Source organism: Panthera uncia, assembly GCF_023721935.1.
Source record: "Panthera uncia isolate 11264 chromosome B3 unlocalized genomic scaffold, Puncia_PCG_1.0 HiC_scaffold_1, whole genome shotgun sequence".
NCBI lineage: Eukaryota > Metazoa > Chordata > Mammalia > Carnivora > Felidae > Panthera > Panthera uncia.
The window spans coordinates 21,487,309-21,502,347 of record NW_026057582.1 but is presented as its reverse complement, the minus strand read 5'-3'; the positions used below and the strand labels follow the sequence as shown (position 1 = coordinate 21,502,347).

The window sequence follows — 15,039 nt, the reverse complement described above, 5'->3', positions numbered from 1 at the left end:
CTTTAACTTCTACTAAATCAGAGAATCCTTACTTAAATCAACAGGTCATCAGAGGAATAACTAGATGCATAAGGTAGCTCTTTAGAATGTTGTAGGTAATCACATGAAACACAGACCCAGAAAGAGTATAGGAGTTTGTCATAGACAACAGCTTCCAGCATTTTATCAGACAGCAAGTTCTCAAATATAACACACTGAAAAGTTACAAGGCTAAATACTTCCATTAGGGGTATTAAAGCAAATAGATTTATAAAAGACAGTAAGCTGATACTGAAGCTGTCTATCAGCTTCAGTAAGCTGATACTGAAAAGAATAAAAGCTGATTGTCTTCTTGAATTAAAAATAAGCAGTAAGAACTAGAAACCACAGCTCTGTAAGTTAAATGGCCTTGGACTGTAGGCAAGGTACCGATGGTATCAAATAATCTTTAACAAATGCCAAGTTCTTTGACAGACTTCTCCATTACTAACATATGGCTCATCAATAACAAAAATATCGCAAGGCAGATTTCTGGGGAAGAGTATCAAAACTAAATCTAAGATCAATTTAGCCATTCTCAAACCTTGTGTCATGTCAAACCAGAACACAACACAATCACTGTGTCTACAATGAAAACAGGACCCATAGATCTTTTCTGTATCTTATAATTAGAAGGTTAAAAACCTCCTTTCTGTGCCAAAGACAAACTACAGAACTATGAACAGAATTATAAGCAGGTGATTGACTGATAACTGACCGAAAAAAGTTTGGGTATGTGAATAGTACGAACTGAAATTCACCACTCTTTTTGCAAGCTGAGCAAATTGGATGCTTTATTTTAATGAGCCATGGAGAAGGACTGATTGATTATAGGGGATGTTGCTTTATGGTTTACTGTTCACAAATCACTGATCTCCTTATTGTATTGTCTATATACAGTAATCTGTTCTCTCCTTCTTGCTTTTTGGAAAAAACAGAGGGGACAGGTTGGGGAGAATTTTACATCTTCAAAATTATCCTCACATATCAAAACTGACAGGCCCTTGAAGTTTAAAAGCACCTTTCACAATTCCAATTTAGTAAAAACAAAAACAAGAGATTTACACCAAACAGACGACACGTATAAACTAACCTTGAATCCCAGCGGCCTGCCAATTATAAGTTTCTTATATTTCTAAGCATATTTTTCTGGCAATCCAAATACAACATATGAGCTAGTTACTGACTATAAAATAAACAAGTCTATACCATTTATTAGGAATTAAAAAATTCAAACTGGAAAGAAATACTGTTTAAAATAATCCTCACAAAAAGCACAGAAGTCTTCTGTTCACCTGTGAAATTAACCTGACATTATCATCAAACAAATTTTGAAATACATATTAAGCAACAAAAGAAAGTGCAATGAAAATAAACACAAAAAATGTTTTTAAAACATACACTATCACAGAATTGATGACACTACAGTCAGTATATTAAAATACTTGTTGAATTTAGGTTCTATGAAAAGGAACTACAGAGATAACCAACATTCAAATTAACAAATCCAACATAGCTAAGATTTTTAGGTAAAATGAAAAATATTCACCTACAAAACACAGGGAGTAAGGAATGGGGAGGGAACCATAACAATTCTGAACCAAGTTCCAATGTTTTTAACACTTTACTTGGCCTCTTATTTTTCACTGTCAATTATAGACATTTGTGCCCATTAAAGGCACATCTGTAGTACAGTTTATGTTTCCATTTCTTCTAAAATTCCACTGGATCCCTAAATCAATTGATTAATTTCATTTCAGAAGAACAGCCTATGCTTTCTATTTCAGAAATATATTTTCTAATTGGAAAGTACTATAGCATCCGGGGAAAATATCATATATCACATGAAAATTAAGCAAAATCAAAAGATAATACTATTCTGCATAATAATTCCATTGAAGCTTGTGAAATTAGTAAATTAAGTGAAAACTTATCAGTTGCAATTTAATTCTTATCTGTCTTTATCCCCTCCAAATAATCTGTTTTGAAGTTCAAAGTTCCAAACTTTGTCTCTAAAATATTTGAGGTTAAAAGAAAAAAAAAAGGTGTAATGGCTAGAAATCTTTTTAGAAAAGAGAGATAAGCATCCATGTATAATATGACCTATATAATAGCACTTCCCATATTTTGGATGTTTTTTTGCCCCCTGAAATCTATTTCAGGACCAGGATTAATAATAACAGGGAAATTTACAGTCTGAGCAAAAATTTAAAATTACCATTCTACTAGAAGATTTACATAATTATAAACCATTTTAAAACAACTCCATCCTGAAATTATAAAGAAACTCTTTGTGGTATTTGTTTGCACAATTAAAGGAAGCCAGAATATCCATTGAAAGAAATATATTATCATTTCTTGCTTCACTAAAACCATTGTTTCATTAATGAGCTGATAAGCATTTTTTAAAATGCATTAAACGAAAGGAATATCACATTCAGAAATGAAAAACTGCTTACAACCTATAATCCTGGCCTACTTTTGGTTTTCCGGAAGGAGATATGTATGCCTTTCTTTACTTTCCTTTTAAGCATCAGAACTCTAGAAAAGATAAGCTTCCATAAACTCCTGGATATTAATTAATAAATCCAAGGATGTGCTATCTTCACAGCAAAAACTATAAATAAAGGATTTTGAACCACTGGTCCTTTATAGGAAATTGACAGTGCTTCTGATTGGCAAATTTCGAAATAATTCAGCAGAAAACATAAAATAAATAATCGCATAAATAGGATTATGAAAAAGGGGTCCATTTTCTTTCCCTACACAAAAGAATCTTTTAAAAAGCTTATTAAATACTATTTTTTTCCACTTTGAAAAATGTACACATTTTTGGTATTAGAGAACTAGTAAAGAGCTAACAGATTTTAATCCAAATACATGGGTTCCAAGCCTAGCTTTGACACTTCAATTGTGTGATCTCTGAACCTGAGAGGATAACAATATCTAAATCAAAGAACAATTGACATGATGATTAAAAACAATTAACACTATGCTTAGTGTTCAATAAGCAGTCTGTGAATGGTGTTTTATAATAATTGTTCCTGTAATTACTATCATCACCATCCTTGCAGATATTTTGGAGATCACATCACTATAAAAATTTTCCACTCCCCCCCCAAAAAATAAAATACAAATAAATTTTCCACTTCTGCTGACAAATGATCTCAAAATACTCAGTCTGTGACACATCCCATGATTTCCATAAAATGTCATGTTCTGAAAATACTCAAAGTTAAATGCAAAACATATTTTAAAACAGGTAAAAAAATGTTTAAGGGCTCAATTTTCTGCTTATAAGAAAATTTCATTATTGACTTTTAGAAAGCTCTATCGTTTCAAACGAAGAAAAAGTATGACTCAAAATGTGTGTACATATATTACATATATATATATGTACGTATACGCATATATACCAGTATTATGTGTGAATGAGATAGGAAATAGAGCTATATTTAATACTAACTTGCTTTATTTACACCATATATACTGCCTCCCACATAGCTCTATTATAGAGAAAAGAAGATATTAAGGTACAATAGTCACAACTGGCTTAACCACCAGAAAGCTTAATTTCATATTTTCCCCTGTTAAGTGACCCAAATACCTTGTCACATTACATAAAAGTGATATACAGATACAATTCCCTATTAACCCATAAGGACACTACTCATGGAGCATATTACTTTTTTTTTTTATTTTTTAAATTTACATCCAAGTTAGTTACCATATAGTGCAACAAAGATTTCAGAAGTAAATTCCTTAATGCCCCTTACCCATTTAGCCGACTCCCTCCCACAACCCCTCCAATAACCCTCTTTGTTCTCTATATTTAAGAGCCTCTTATGTTATGTCCCCCTCCCTGTTTTTATATTATTGTTGTTTCCCTTCCCTTATGTTCATCTGTTTTGTATCTTAAAGTCCTCATATGAGTGAAGTCATATGATATTTGTCTTTCTCTGACTAATTTTGCTTAGCATTAATACCCTCTAGTTCCATCCACGTAGTTGCAAATGGCAAGATTTCATTCTTTTTGATTGCTGAGTAATACTCCATTGTATATATACACAACATCATCTTTATCCATTCATTCATCGATGGACATTTGGGCTCTTTCCATACTTTGGGTATTGTTGATAGTGCTGCTATACACATTGGGGTTCATGGAGCACATTACTTCTTGTTTAAGATACAGAACTGTTGCAAAGCTCAAATGGAACACCCATTGACTTTCATGAAACCATTAATTACAAGCAACGTTGAGCATCTTTCCATGTGCCTGTTGGCCATCCGGATGTCTTCTTTAGAGAAGTGTCTATTCATGTTTCTGCCCATTTCTTCATTGGATTATTTGTTTTTCGGGTGTGGAGTTTGGTGAGTTCTTTATAGATTTTGGATACTAGCCCTTTGTCCGATATGTCATTTGCAAATATCTTTTCCCATTCCATCGGATGCCTTTTAGTTTTGTTGATTGTTTCCTTTGCAGTGCAGAAGGTTTGTATCTTCATGAGGTCCCAATAGTTCACTTTTGCTTTTAATTCCCTTGCCTTTGGAGATGTGTCAAGTAAGAAATTGCTGTGGCTGAGGTCAGAGAGGTTTTTTCCTGCTTTCTCCTCTAGGGTTTTGATGGTTTCCTGTCTCACATTCAGGTCCTTTACCCATTTTGAGTTTATTGTTGTCAATGGTGTAAGAAAGTGGTCTAGTATCATTTTTCTGTATGTTGCTGCCCAGTTCTCCCAGCACCAGTTGTTAAAGAGACTGTCTTTTTTCCATTGGATATTCTTTCCTGCTTTGTCAAAGATTAGTTGGCCATGCTTTTGTGGGTCCAATGCTGGGTTCTCTATTCTATTCCATTGGTCTATGTGTCTGTTTTTGTGCCAATACCATGCTGTCTTGATGATTACAGCTTTGTAGTAGAGGCTAGAGTCTGGGATTGTATGATGCCTCCCACTTTGGTCTTCTTCTTCAGTATTACTTTGGCTATTTGGTCTTTTGTGGTTCCATACAAATTTTAGGATTGCTTGTTCTAGCTTCAAGAAGAATGCTGGTGCAATTTTGATTGGGATTGCATTGAATGTGTAGATTGCTTTGGGTAGTATTGACATTTTAACAATATTTATTCTTCCAATCTCTATGAATATTCTTGAACATACTACCTGTTAGACATAGGCAAGAAGTTCTCTTGGGTAAACTCTCATGAGTAATATTATTGAAACATACAATTTGTGAGTGCTAAATTCTAGAATACATTTTTTTTCAAGAGAAGTTATACCAGTTTATACTACACCAAACAATTCATAAGACGCTGGTGATCCATATCCCTTCTAACACTTAAAGTTACTAGATTTAAATTTATGCTAAATGAAAGTGGGATTTTATTGAACTAGCAACCTGCTATTATCTCATTTCTTCATGGTAACTGGACCTACATGACTTTCTTCTATTAAATATTTGTTCATTTCTTTTGCCCATTTTTGATTAAGTTGTTGCCTTTTCTTATTGATTTCTAGGAGTTCATTTATTCTTTTTTTTTTCTTTTCTTCTAACAGAGAGGCAGCATGTGTGAGTGGAGGACAGGGGCAGGGGAGGAGTCGGGGGGAGAGGGAAAGAGAGGGAGGGAGTGGGGGAGGGGGAGGAGGAGGGAGAGGGAGAGGGAGAGGGAGAGGGAGAGGGAGAGGGAGAGGGAGAGGGAGAGGGAGAGAATTTTAAGTAGGCTCCACGCTCAGTGCAGAGCCCAACAAAGGGCTCAATCTCATGACCCCAAGATCATGACCCGAGCCAAAATCAAGATTTGGATGTACAATTGACTAAGCCACCCAGGTGACCCTCATTTATCCTTAATCTTAATCCTAGGCAGGTTTAATTTTACAACAACTATGTCTTAATCCGTAGTTTATTTTTTAAGTATCTTTTGATGAGAAGTACTTAATTTTAAGGTAGTCAAAGCTATCAGTGAATAAGAGGATTCTAATTTTTTTCATATGGATTAAACATTTTCTCCTACTTCTTGAATAGTCCTCCATTTTCCCCTAAAATTTCATGTAAAGTTATGTTGTAAAGTTTTTATATATACTCCATATATGAAATCAGAATATAATTAAATGAGAATTAGAATATTAGTGAATCTCTAGGTTAATTTGGAAAAAACTAAACATCTTTTGATATAAAAGTTTTCCTTTTCATAAATACGAGATAGTTTATCATTTATCTATTATTAAAAGAGTTCAGTAAAGTTTTACAATGTGTATGTGTACACTTTATACATCTCTTAATAGATATATTCCAAAGTATATTATAATTGTATTACTTTTGTGAATAGAATCTTAAAAACTATATTTCCTACTTGGTCATCGTTAATAAATAAGAATTGATTTTACATATTGAATTTTATATCCAGATGCTTAACTTCTTGTATAATTTCTAATAATTTGTAGATTATTTTTCTCTTAATAATCACATTTATCTATAAATCATGGCAGTTTTGTTTTATCCTTTCCCATCCTTTTACCATAAATTTATTTTTCTTCTTTTATTGCACTGACAAAACTAGCAGCTCATACTAGTATAAAATTGAATGAAATTGGTAAAAATGAGCATAATTTCTTATACCTATTTTCTTAATAGTATCTTAATAGTATCTTCCTATTTAAAATGATTTTTTTCATATTTATTTTTTTAGGATTATTTTTAGAGAGCAAGAGAGAGTACTCACAGGAGGGGCAGAGAGAGAGGGAGAGAGAATCCCAAGCAGGCTCCTCTACACTGACACCAGGAGGTAATTTGGGGTTCCAACTCATGAACTGTAAAATCATGACCCAGGTGCCCCTAAGATGATGTTTTTAAAAGACTTTTCTGTAGATATTTTATTTCAAATTTTAAAATGCCCTAATTTGCTGGGGTACTTGGGTGGCTCATTAATTAAGCATCCGACTCTTGATTTTGGCTCTGGTCATGATTCCAGGGTCGTGGGATCAAGTCCCACATTGGGCTCTGTGCTGAGTGTGGAGACTGCTTGATATTCTCTCTCTCTCTCTTCTCTGTGTGTCTCTCTCTCCTTTCTGTTTCTCCCCTCTCTGCCCCTCACCCCTGCCTATGCTCTCTTGCTCTCTAAAATAAAAAAGTAAAAATAAATAAATGTACCCTTAATTTGCTAACAATTTTTTGCAATATGTATTTGTGCAGAAATTAACCAAATACATTTTTTTCTGCAACTATCAACACATTATTGATAATGTGTTTTTTCCATCTGATCATTTAATTTGGCAAATAATAGTTAGATATTTTCTAATATTAAACTATTCCAGTTCTGGGACAAAGCCAACTTGACCATTATATATTTCCTTTTTTTAAATAATATTAGATATTTGTGTTTAATTTTTTTAATGTTTATTTTTGACAGAGAGAGAGAGAGAGAGAGAGAGAGAGAGAACACAAGCAGAGGAGGGGTGGAGAGAGAGGGAGACACAGAATCTGAAGCAGGCTCCAGGCTTTGAGCTGTCAGCACAGAGCCTGACACAGGGCTCAAACTCAGGAACCATGAGATCATGACCCAAGCCCAAGTCAGCAGCTTAACTGACTGAGCCCCCCAGGTGCAACCACCCCCCCCCCCAGACATTTGCGTTTAAATGAAATGAGTGAAAGGACTACATTACTCTTTTCTTATACTCATTTCCTGAATTTAATATCAAAATGTATGCATTTAAAATACAGATATTATATGGTAAGTTGTCCTGTCAATAAATTACCTATAGTTTACTTCAACATTTCTTCAAATTTTGGAATGTGTGAATGTTTGAATGTTTGTGTATCTGTCTGCTTCTTCTCTATTGATAACCTACCTATTCCTTATCTATAGACAAGGCAACTTTAACCAAAAATATGCAATGAAGAGTAAAAGAAATTAATGTTATTTAGATCAAGAAAAAAAAACAATTTAAGGAAGCTATTTTACCTATACAAAAACTAGCATCCTTTGCATATTTAAAAGAGAGTATTCTTCCTCAAGTAACAAGCTAAAGATAATGAAAAGCATAACTTGCCCAACTGTGTTGAGCTCAATTAAAAAATTAAAGGTAAAGATATTAGAATATAAATATCTAGGGGCACATGACTGGCTCAGTCAGCAGAGCATGTGACTCTTGATCTCAGGATTGTAAGTTCGAGCCCCACATTGGATAGAAAAATCACTTAAAACTACAATCTTAAAATAAAATGATATCTATGTACCTTACAATACACAAAAACCACAAAACCTTCATTGGAATTGGGGTTTTATATTGGATTAAAACAAGAAATAATTTAGGAACTTTATAGCGCGAAAAATGTTGGGATGCTCAAAAACGTAAGAGACATCTTTCATATGTTTTAGGATTACATACTAGAGTCCTTAATATAGAAAGCTAGCATACGCTAATCTATATTTTTCAGATTTTCTTGGCTTAAGAAAGAGCTGTTTGTCAATTGCTATCCACCCTCTATTTTCAACATGGACCGTTAATGTTTAAGAGATATATATGCTCAAGGGAAAATTACACAGCAGTTGAAGACATGAAGAACTGCCCATCAGTTAAGCACACATTCCCGCAGGTGATCTAAGAGCCCCAATTCAATTAAAATGAAATGGAACAGCATGTATATAGTAGACCCAGACTTTCCATCACTTTTTTCTTAGATACAGTCACTGGGGATAATCTGTAATCCTGCTGTGAAAGAAAATAAACACAAATGCTACTTTCACATAAAATATTATCTATCAAAAATATCAAAAACACTTTTACATTGCTTACTGTAAAATGTTCTAACTCCATTCCTTAAAGAAAAAAAGGAAGAAAAAAATCAAACTCTAAATATGTATGAGGTTAACCAGTTTGGAGCTGAAAAGGTACAAGTAAACTCTCCCCAGAAATGAGATTCTACTCATGCTTGAAAATGAACATCTGACCCCTGGATGCTAACTATCACCTGATGATGTGCCCTATTCTTTAAAAACATAAGTATGTAATAGACTTTTTTCCCTGAGACAGATAAAATATATAGACCAGGAATTAACAAGAACTATTTTTTATTCCTCCAAGTAAAGTCTTCAAGCATTTATTTACCTCCTCTTCCTCTTTCTGATCATTGCTTTATCTTATTCTGGCTTGACTTTTTATAGACTAAGTCTCCATCTGATTACCTATGTCTAGTCCTCTAACCAGCTCTTTTATAAAAAGAGCCACTATTTCAATTTAACATCATTAAATATTTTACCCTCTACCAAAATACATGCTTCCCTAAACTCTATGCTGGTTAGAATAAGTGTTAAATATTATATTAATTTAACTTAAAACAACAACAAAAATGTTTCTAGATGATCAGTAACTCCTTTACGAGGTCTTAATTTCTTCCAATCCTTATGCTCTCTGGTTTCATTTGGTCCAGAATCCATATGACCTTAATTGTCAGCTACTTTGTCTTGACTGTAAAAACAGCCTTGCCAACAATAATAAAGAATGCATAAATTCAATTATTCACTAGGCTATACTATATCCATGTAATAAAAATAAATGAAATCAACATTCATCACTCTGAATAAATGGCATCAGCTTTAGCAAGAAGCTCTTTGCAAAAGTTCTTACACATAGATAACTAATGTTTTTGCACTAAACAAATTTTCATGTTTGTTTCCTGTTTTTTTCCCCCAATTGTTAGATCAGATTAAGGCATCGCATAGGAGGCTCATGGGAGTCCTCCATTCTTATTAGTTGATGAGAGGAAATAGAAATATTGGAAATATTAAAATATTGGAAATATTTCCCAAAGGTAGTTTAGAAATAACAAAATGACCATTCTGTCTCTATTTCTGTAAAATAAATAAATAAATACATACATGAGAGGAGACTTTGCTTTATAAAGCTTCGGAGTAACTGAATCAGATAGCTTTAGTAAATTTATTAAAACTCTAAAACATGTTATCTTATTATAATTAAATCTGTATGTTTCCTCACCATCAAGGTTGAATTATATCAAACCCTTTTGAGTGCAGACATTAGATGGATGCAACAAAAAAGACCAAGAGTTAAAGAGAAAAGAATCATAAAGCAGAAATTTTCTCAGCATACATAATTATTCCAAAACATTCATCAAGAAATTGCTATGAAACCTCACAATACGCCAAGCACCAGAGATACAATGATGGGTAAGAAATGCTTCTTACCCTCAACCTGTTCACAGTCTAAGTAGGAGGAGGCCAAACTACATTAAGGTACAATTTGGAGGCATCACTGAAAGCAAATGAGCAGGTGAATTTATAGTGATGTTAAATAGGAGAGGACAGAGCTGGAATTAAAGACGGCAAGAACAGTGGCGAGATTTCTAGGTTACCCGAACTGCTACATATTTAAGCATTATCCCCAAGTTCCAATCATCTACATAGAAGATGCAACTATATTTAAATAACACAATTGCTTGGGGCGCCTGGCTGGCTCAGGAGGTAGAGCATGTTACTCTTGAACTCAGGGTCCTGAGTTTGAGTCCCATGCTGGACATGGAGACTACTAACTTACTTAATAACTCAATTGCTCAAAAACATGCTGAATATATGTTAGATTCTTAGAATACATACATTAAAGACTTTTAGTTTTGAGAAGCTTAAACAATATTAGGGCACTATGGGGGGGTTGTGTGTGCATTTATGTACATATACACATATACTTATATAAACTTTATATATAACATAACAGACTTCTTATATTACAGGCCAAGGAAGTTCTTTTCTAATATGGATAATATCTTAAAATATTTTAAAGTGAAAGCGTTCTGATGTATTCACAAATTAAAATTTATATAATCATAGAGTCGAATGATTATAGTTTGATTTTGGTAACTGCCTAAACTATATCCCTTTTTAAAAAATCATATAGTAACATGAGGAAAAGGACAAGAGGAACAAACATACCGAAGTAACAAAACCAGACTATGTTACTGAATACAAGACAGAGTGATCTTGAAAATATCAACCATCCATTCTGTTCTAACCCGCTCCACTTGCTATTGCATCAGCAAATTAGGTTCACTGTTTTATAGTGTTTTATATTTATGATTGATAGAAAGCACAGTCTGGCAGACATACATTTTCACTTAAGTTACTCAGGAAGAGAGCTGGATGCTAAGTAGCTTCAATCTTCAGGAAATTAAATTTCTCAGACTAGTTGGCCCAGGTATAGATAAAAATCATTGCAAACACACTTTGTCTAAGATATTTAAAAGTAAGTGTAACAAAAAAAGCTCTAAATCATGACATAAACCTGGGTATCAGAAAAATACATATGCCTTTTTACGTGTGTGCAATTTCAACACGGTGCAATTCCAAAACCTAACTATCAATATCATACTTAATACCTTACTAAATAACTACCCATTTGTGACTTTCCTGCAACCCTTTACTATCCTGAGGTCTCTTTACCATGATCTACTTTGAAACTCAAAACAGGGGTACCTGAGTGGCTCGTTGGTTAAGTGTCCTACTTCGGCTCAGGCCATGATCTCAGAGTTCGTGGGTTTGAGACCCATGTTGGGCTCTGTGCTGACAGCTCAGAGAATGGAGCCTGCTTCAGAGTCTGTCTCTCTCTCACCCTCTCTGCCCTTCCCCCACTTGTGGCGCCTCTCTCTCTCTCTCTCCCCCCCCAAAAAAGAAAAAGAAACTCAAAATAATTTCATATATAGTATCCTGAAATACTGCATTGTTATTAAATGAAAGATGTGAAATATGATGATTTAGTGGGTCAGACATTTTTTTCTTGCATTTTTTTATTCATTAAAAATAAATAGCTAATGTTAGGAATACATATTTAGTTTAAATATTTGCCACAGAATTTTAAAACAGACATTTTTAATAGATGTGCAATATATTATTTCACATTATGGTATTCTTAATGTGAAAAAATGACAGTCTTGTAATGGTTTTCCTATTTCTCCATTACAACACAAATCTACTCTAACAGTAAAGTAATAAATAATGCCACAACTTTTGTATGTTCAACTAGAACATGTATTGTGACCTATAAGTACATGTATTATCATCTCATTTTGAAACCATTAACACAGTAATTTTGTAGTAAAATCCACAGAGCAACAAATATAGATACAAACTCATCTTAAACTCCTGGCCTTCCCCAATACCTTAAGAATTTTTTTTTCTTCTTTAAATGGGCAAAATTTACTTCAAAACTTACTACAAGCTGACAAAGGCAAATGATTTTAAGCAGTGGTGTCAATGCTTTCCGGTTAGTAATAAATAACAGCAGTCATGCAGGTGCCGGGAAAGAAGACAATGTCATAGGCAATCCCAAATCGCCATTTAACCACAATCTTCTCTGGGGTCAGATTCTCAGGGGAGGAATAACCATGTCCAAAGTGACAAAAGGACCCAGAACACCCTCAGCTTATCCACAGGCCTCCGCAACTGAACAGATGACTGGGGCTGACTGCCTGGCAGGAACAGAGGAGAGCAAACTGTTTAATTCTCTCACAAACAATCCAGACCTTTTTAGATTTATACAATTCCAACTTAAAAAATATTATCCCACCCCCCCCCAAAAAAAGAAAAAAAGATAAGCTGTTCACTAAATCTTCACCAATAAAGGACTAACTGCGTACCTCTAGCACTGAAATGAAACTGCAGTTTTGTAGGTGACCACAGCTCAAACTAAGTTCCAAGAACATTAAAAATCAGGACATGATAATTATAAGTAAATGAAAAACTTAATACCTTACATTTATTGCCAAGATAGTATGATTTTAAAATATTCCACATTCAGTAATATTTTTTTAAATGTTTATTTATTTTGAGAAAGAGCACGTGTGCACGAGCTGGGGAGGGGCAGAGAGAGAGGGGGAAAGAATCCCTCACAAACTGTGAGATCATGACCTCAGCCAAAATCGAGAATGGGACACTCAACTGACCGAGTCACCCAGGCACCCCCAGAAATATTTAATAAGGTTTTGTAACTGTACCGAATCAAGGAGAGCAATCAAAAAATATACAGAAATCTTGACAAGATTAAAGGTAATTAAAACGTGAAACACACAATAAGTACCATCGACTCTGGGGCATAGAGTGGGTGCAAAGGGATCCCCAAAAGATGAATTCTTCTAACTGATCACCCACATTGAGGGATTTTTGGAAAGGTAAAAACTGGACTTGGGGGTTTGACAGTTCACTGAAATGGAAAAACTCTTAACTAGTTATCAGCAAAGGTCAAGGTGTAGAATCCAGCAAGGAGGAGGCATAAGCCTGTTATGAAATGCAAAGGAGCAATACAGGACCTGTGAGAGGTGGTGGAGTGAGCTAAAGAGTAGAGACAGAAGTCTGGTCTCTTTGCATAAGAAGGCTTTCCATCTTTCTCCAGTGAGGGAACATAATATTCCACCAGTCTAAGGCAGTGCTTCCCTTAGCTTAATGTGTATTTTAATAACGTGGATATCTTAAAATGCAGATTTGAATTTAGAAGATCTAGGATGGGGAATGAGATCCTACATTGCTAACAAAATCTCAGGTAATGTAAATGATGCTGGTCCATGGACCATACCAGGAGCAGCAAAAAGGTCTGTGCTAACTCTGGAGGTATCAATGGTTTAGGCAGCAGCAGCAGCCTACCCCAGATTGCTTCAAGTCTGCACAGCAACAGCTCAAGATATTTATATTCTAGATCAAATCTAAAGCCTATTTAGCAGTTCAACTTACTATCAAGTCCCCTGTAGTAAAGACAGAATTTCCATTCAATGCTAATATTTCATTTTAGGTCCATAATAGAAAGGAACCTACATCTACATGTCATTTATGCAGTTCTCAGAAAATACAAGTTATAAACAGTTATGTTCTAGGTCAGAAGCACTAGTGTTGATCTTAGGGTTTATTCACAATTCACTTTAGCCCTTAACAAGACATAAAGTACTCTTTCAAAACTTAATTGAAATCCAATTTTTTCTTCAGGGAGTTTATTTTTGATCATTAAGAATCAGCTGGTATCATTATTTTTGTTTGGGGGAAAAAAATCATCAAGTGTTTTAAAGGTGCTCTACAAGACAAGAATTAGAGGCCATACTTGTTGATTTAAAAAGAGAGAGAGAGAGAGAAAGAGAGAGAGAGAGAAAGAGCCCATTGCTAAGTTATGATATCTAAAAATCAAAAATATTACAAAAAGGCAGCTCCATACTTATGAATATGTTTAACTATATCAATAAGTCAGTTGTTTGAAATTTAGACCATAATTTCCCATTTAAAAATGGTGTTGTCCCTAGGACAGATCACAATGCATAAAGTAGGAATTTGTTTAAAATATTGGGTTCGCATTGCCAAAATATGCATTTGAAAAAATAAGAAAAGGAAAATACTGCAATTGAATAAGAAATCATTTTCAATTTACCTTAGATGTTAGTGTTTCACAAAGGATGTTTGAGGATGAGGAGGGAAGTAGCAGAGATTTCTGTTTCCTCCCACAAATGCTTTAGACTCTGATACATGACTTCAATTCAAGACTTTATTTTTTTCTTGGAAGACAGAACTCTTCATTTGCATGGTTTCTATACATTAATCACAACTAAGGATATTTTGTTTTTTAAACTATTAAGCTAATCATATTATTTGCAGTTTACGAATGGGGCAATAAAAAGGAAAGGGAGTAGATATGCTTCTGGAGGCAAACCTTGGAAAAGAAAGAGGAGAAGAAAATTTGTTGCAGGGGTTACCTCTGTGCCTCCGAGAAAGAGACTGCCTATCGTGGGAAATGTAAGGTGCAAGACAGACAAAGTGGAAAGCACACAAATACATGACCTCATGCGGGAGAAAATAGGGTTTGGGAATCATTGGTCAGAATTGTCTTCACTGGTCTTGACAGAAGTTGGAAAAAGGGCAGACGATGTTGCAGAGAGCAGGTGACACATGCGTTGAGCTTTGAGAAAGAATTAGTTCACCAGCAGTTGAAGATGGAATTTGAAACAGAAAAAAAAAAAAAAAAAAAAGCATATCCGAAGGGCCAAGAT

At 34.3% G+C, this 15,039-nt stretch overlaps 1 protein-coding gene across 6 annotated transcripts in view; it reads right to left on the bottom strand.

Annotated features, from left to right (window-relative positions):
- CEP128 (centrosomal protein 128) overlaps nucleotides 1-15,039 on the bottom strand; it is a 385,312-nt gene that overhangs the window by 159,769 nt on the left and 210,504 nt on the right. The window lies entirely within an intron of this gene.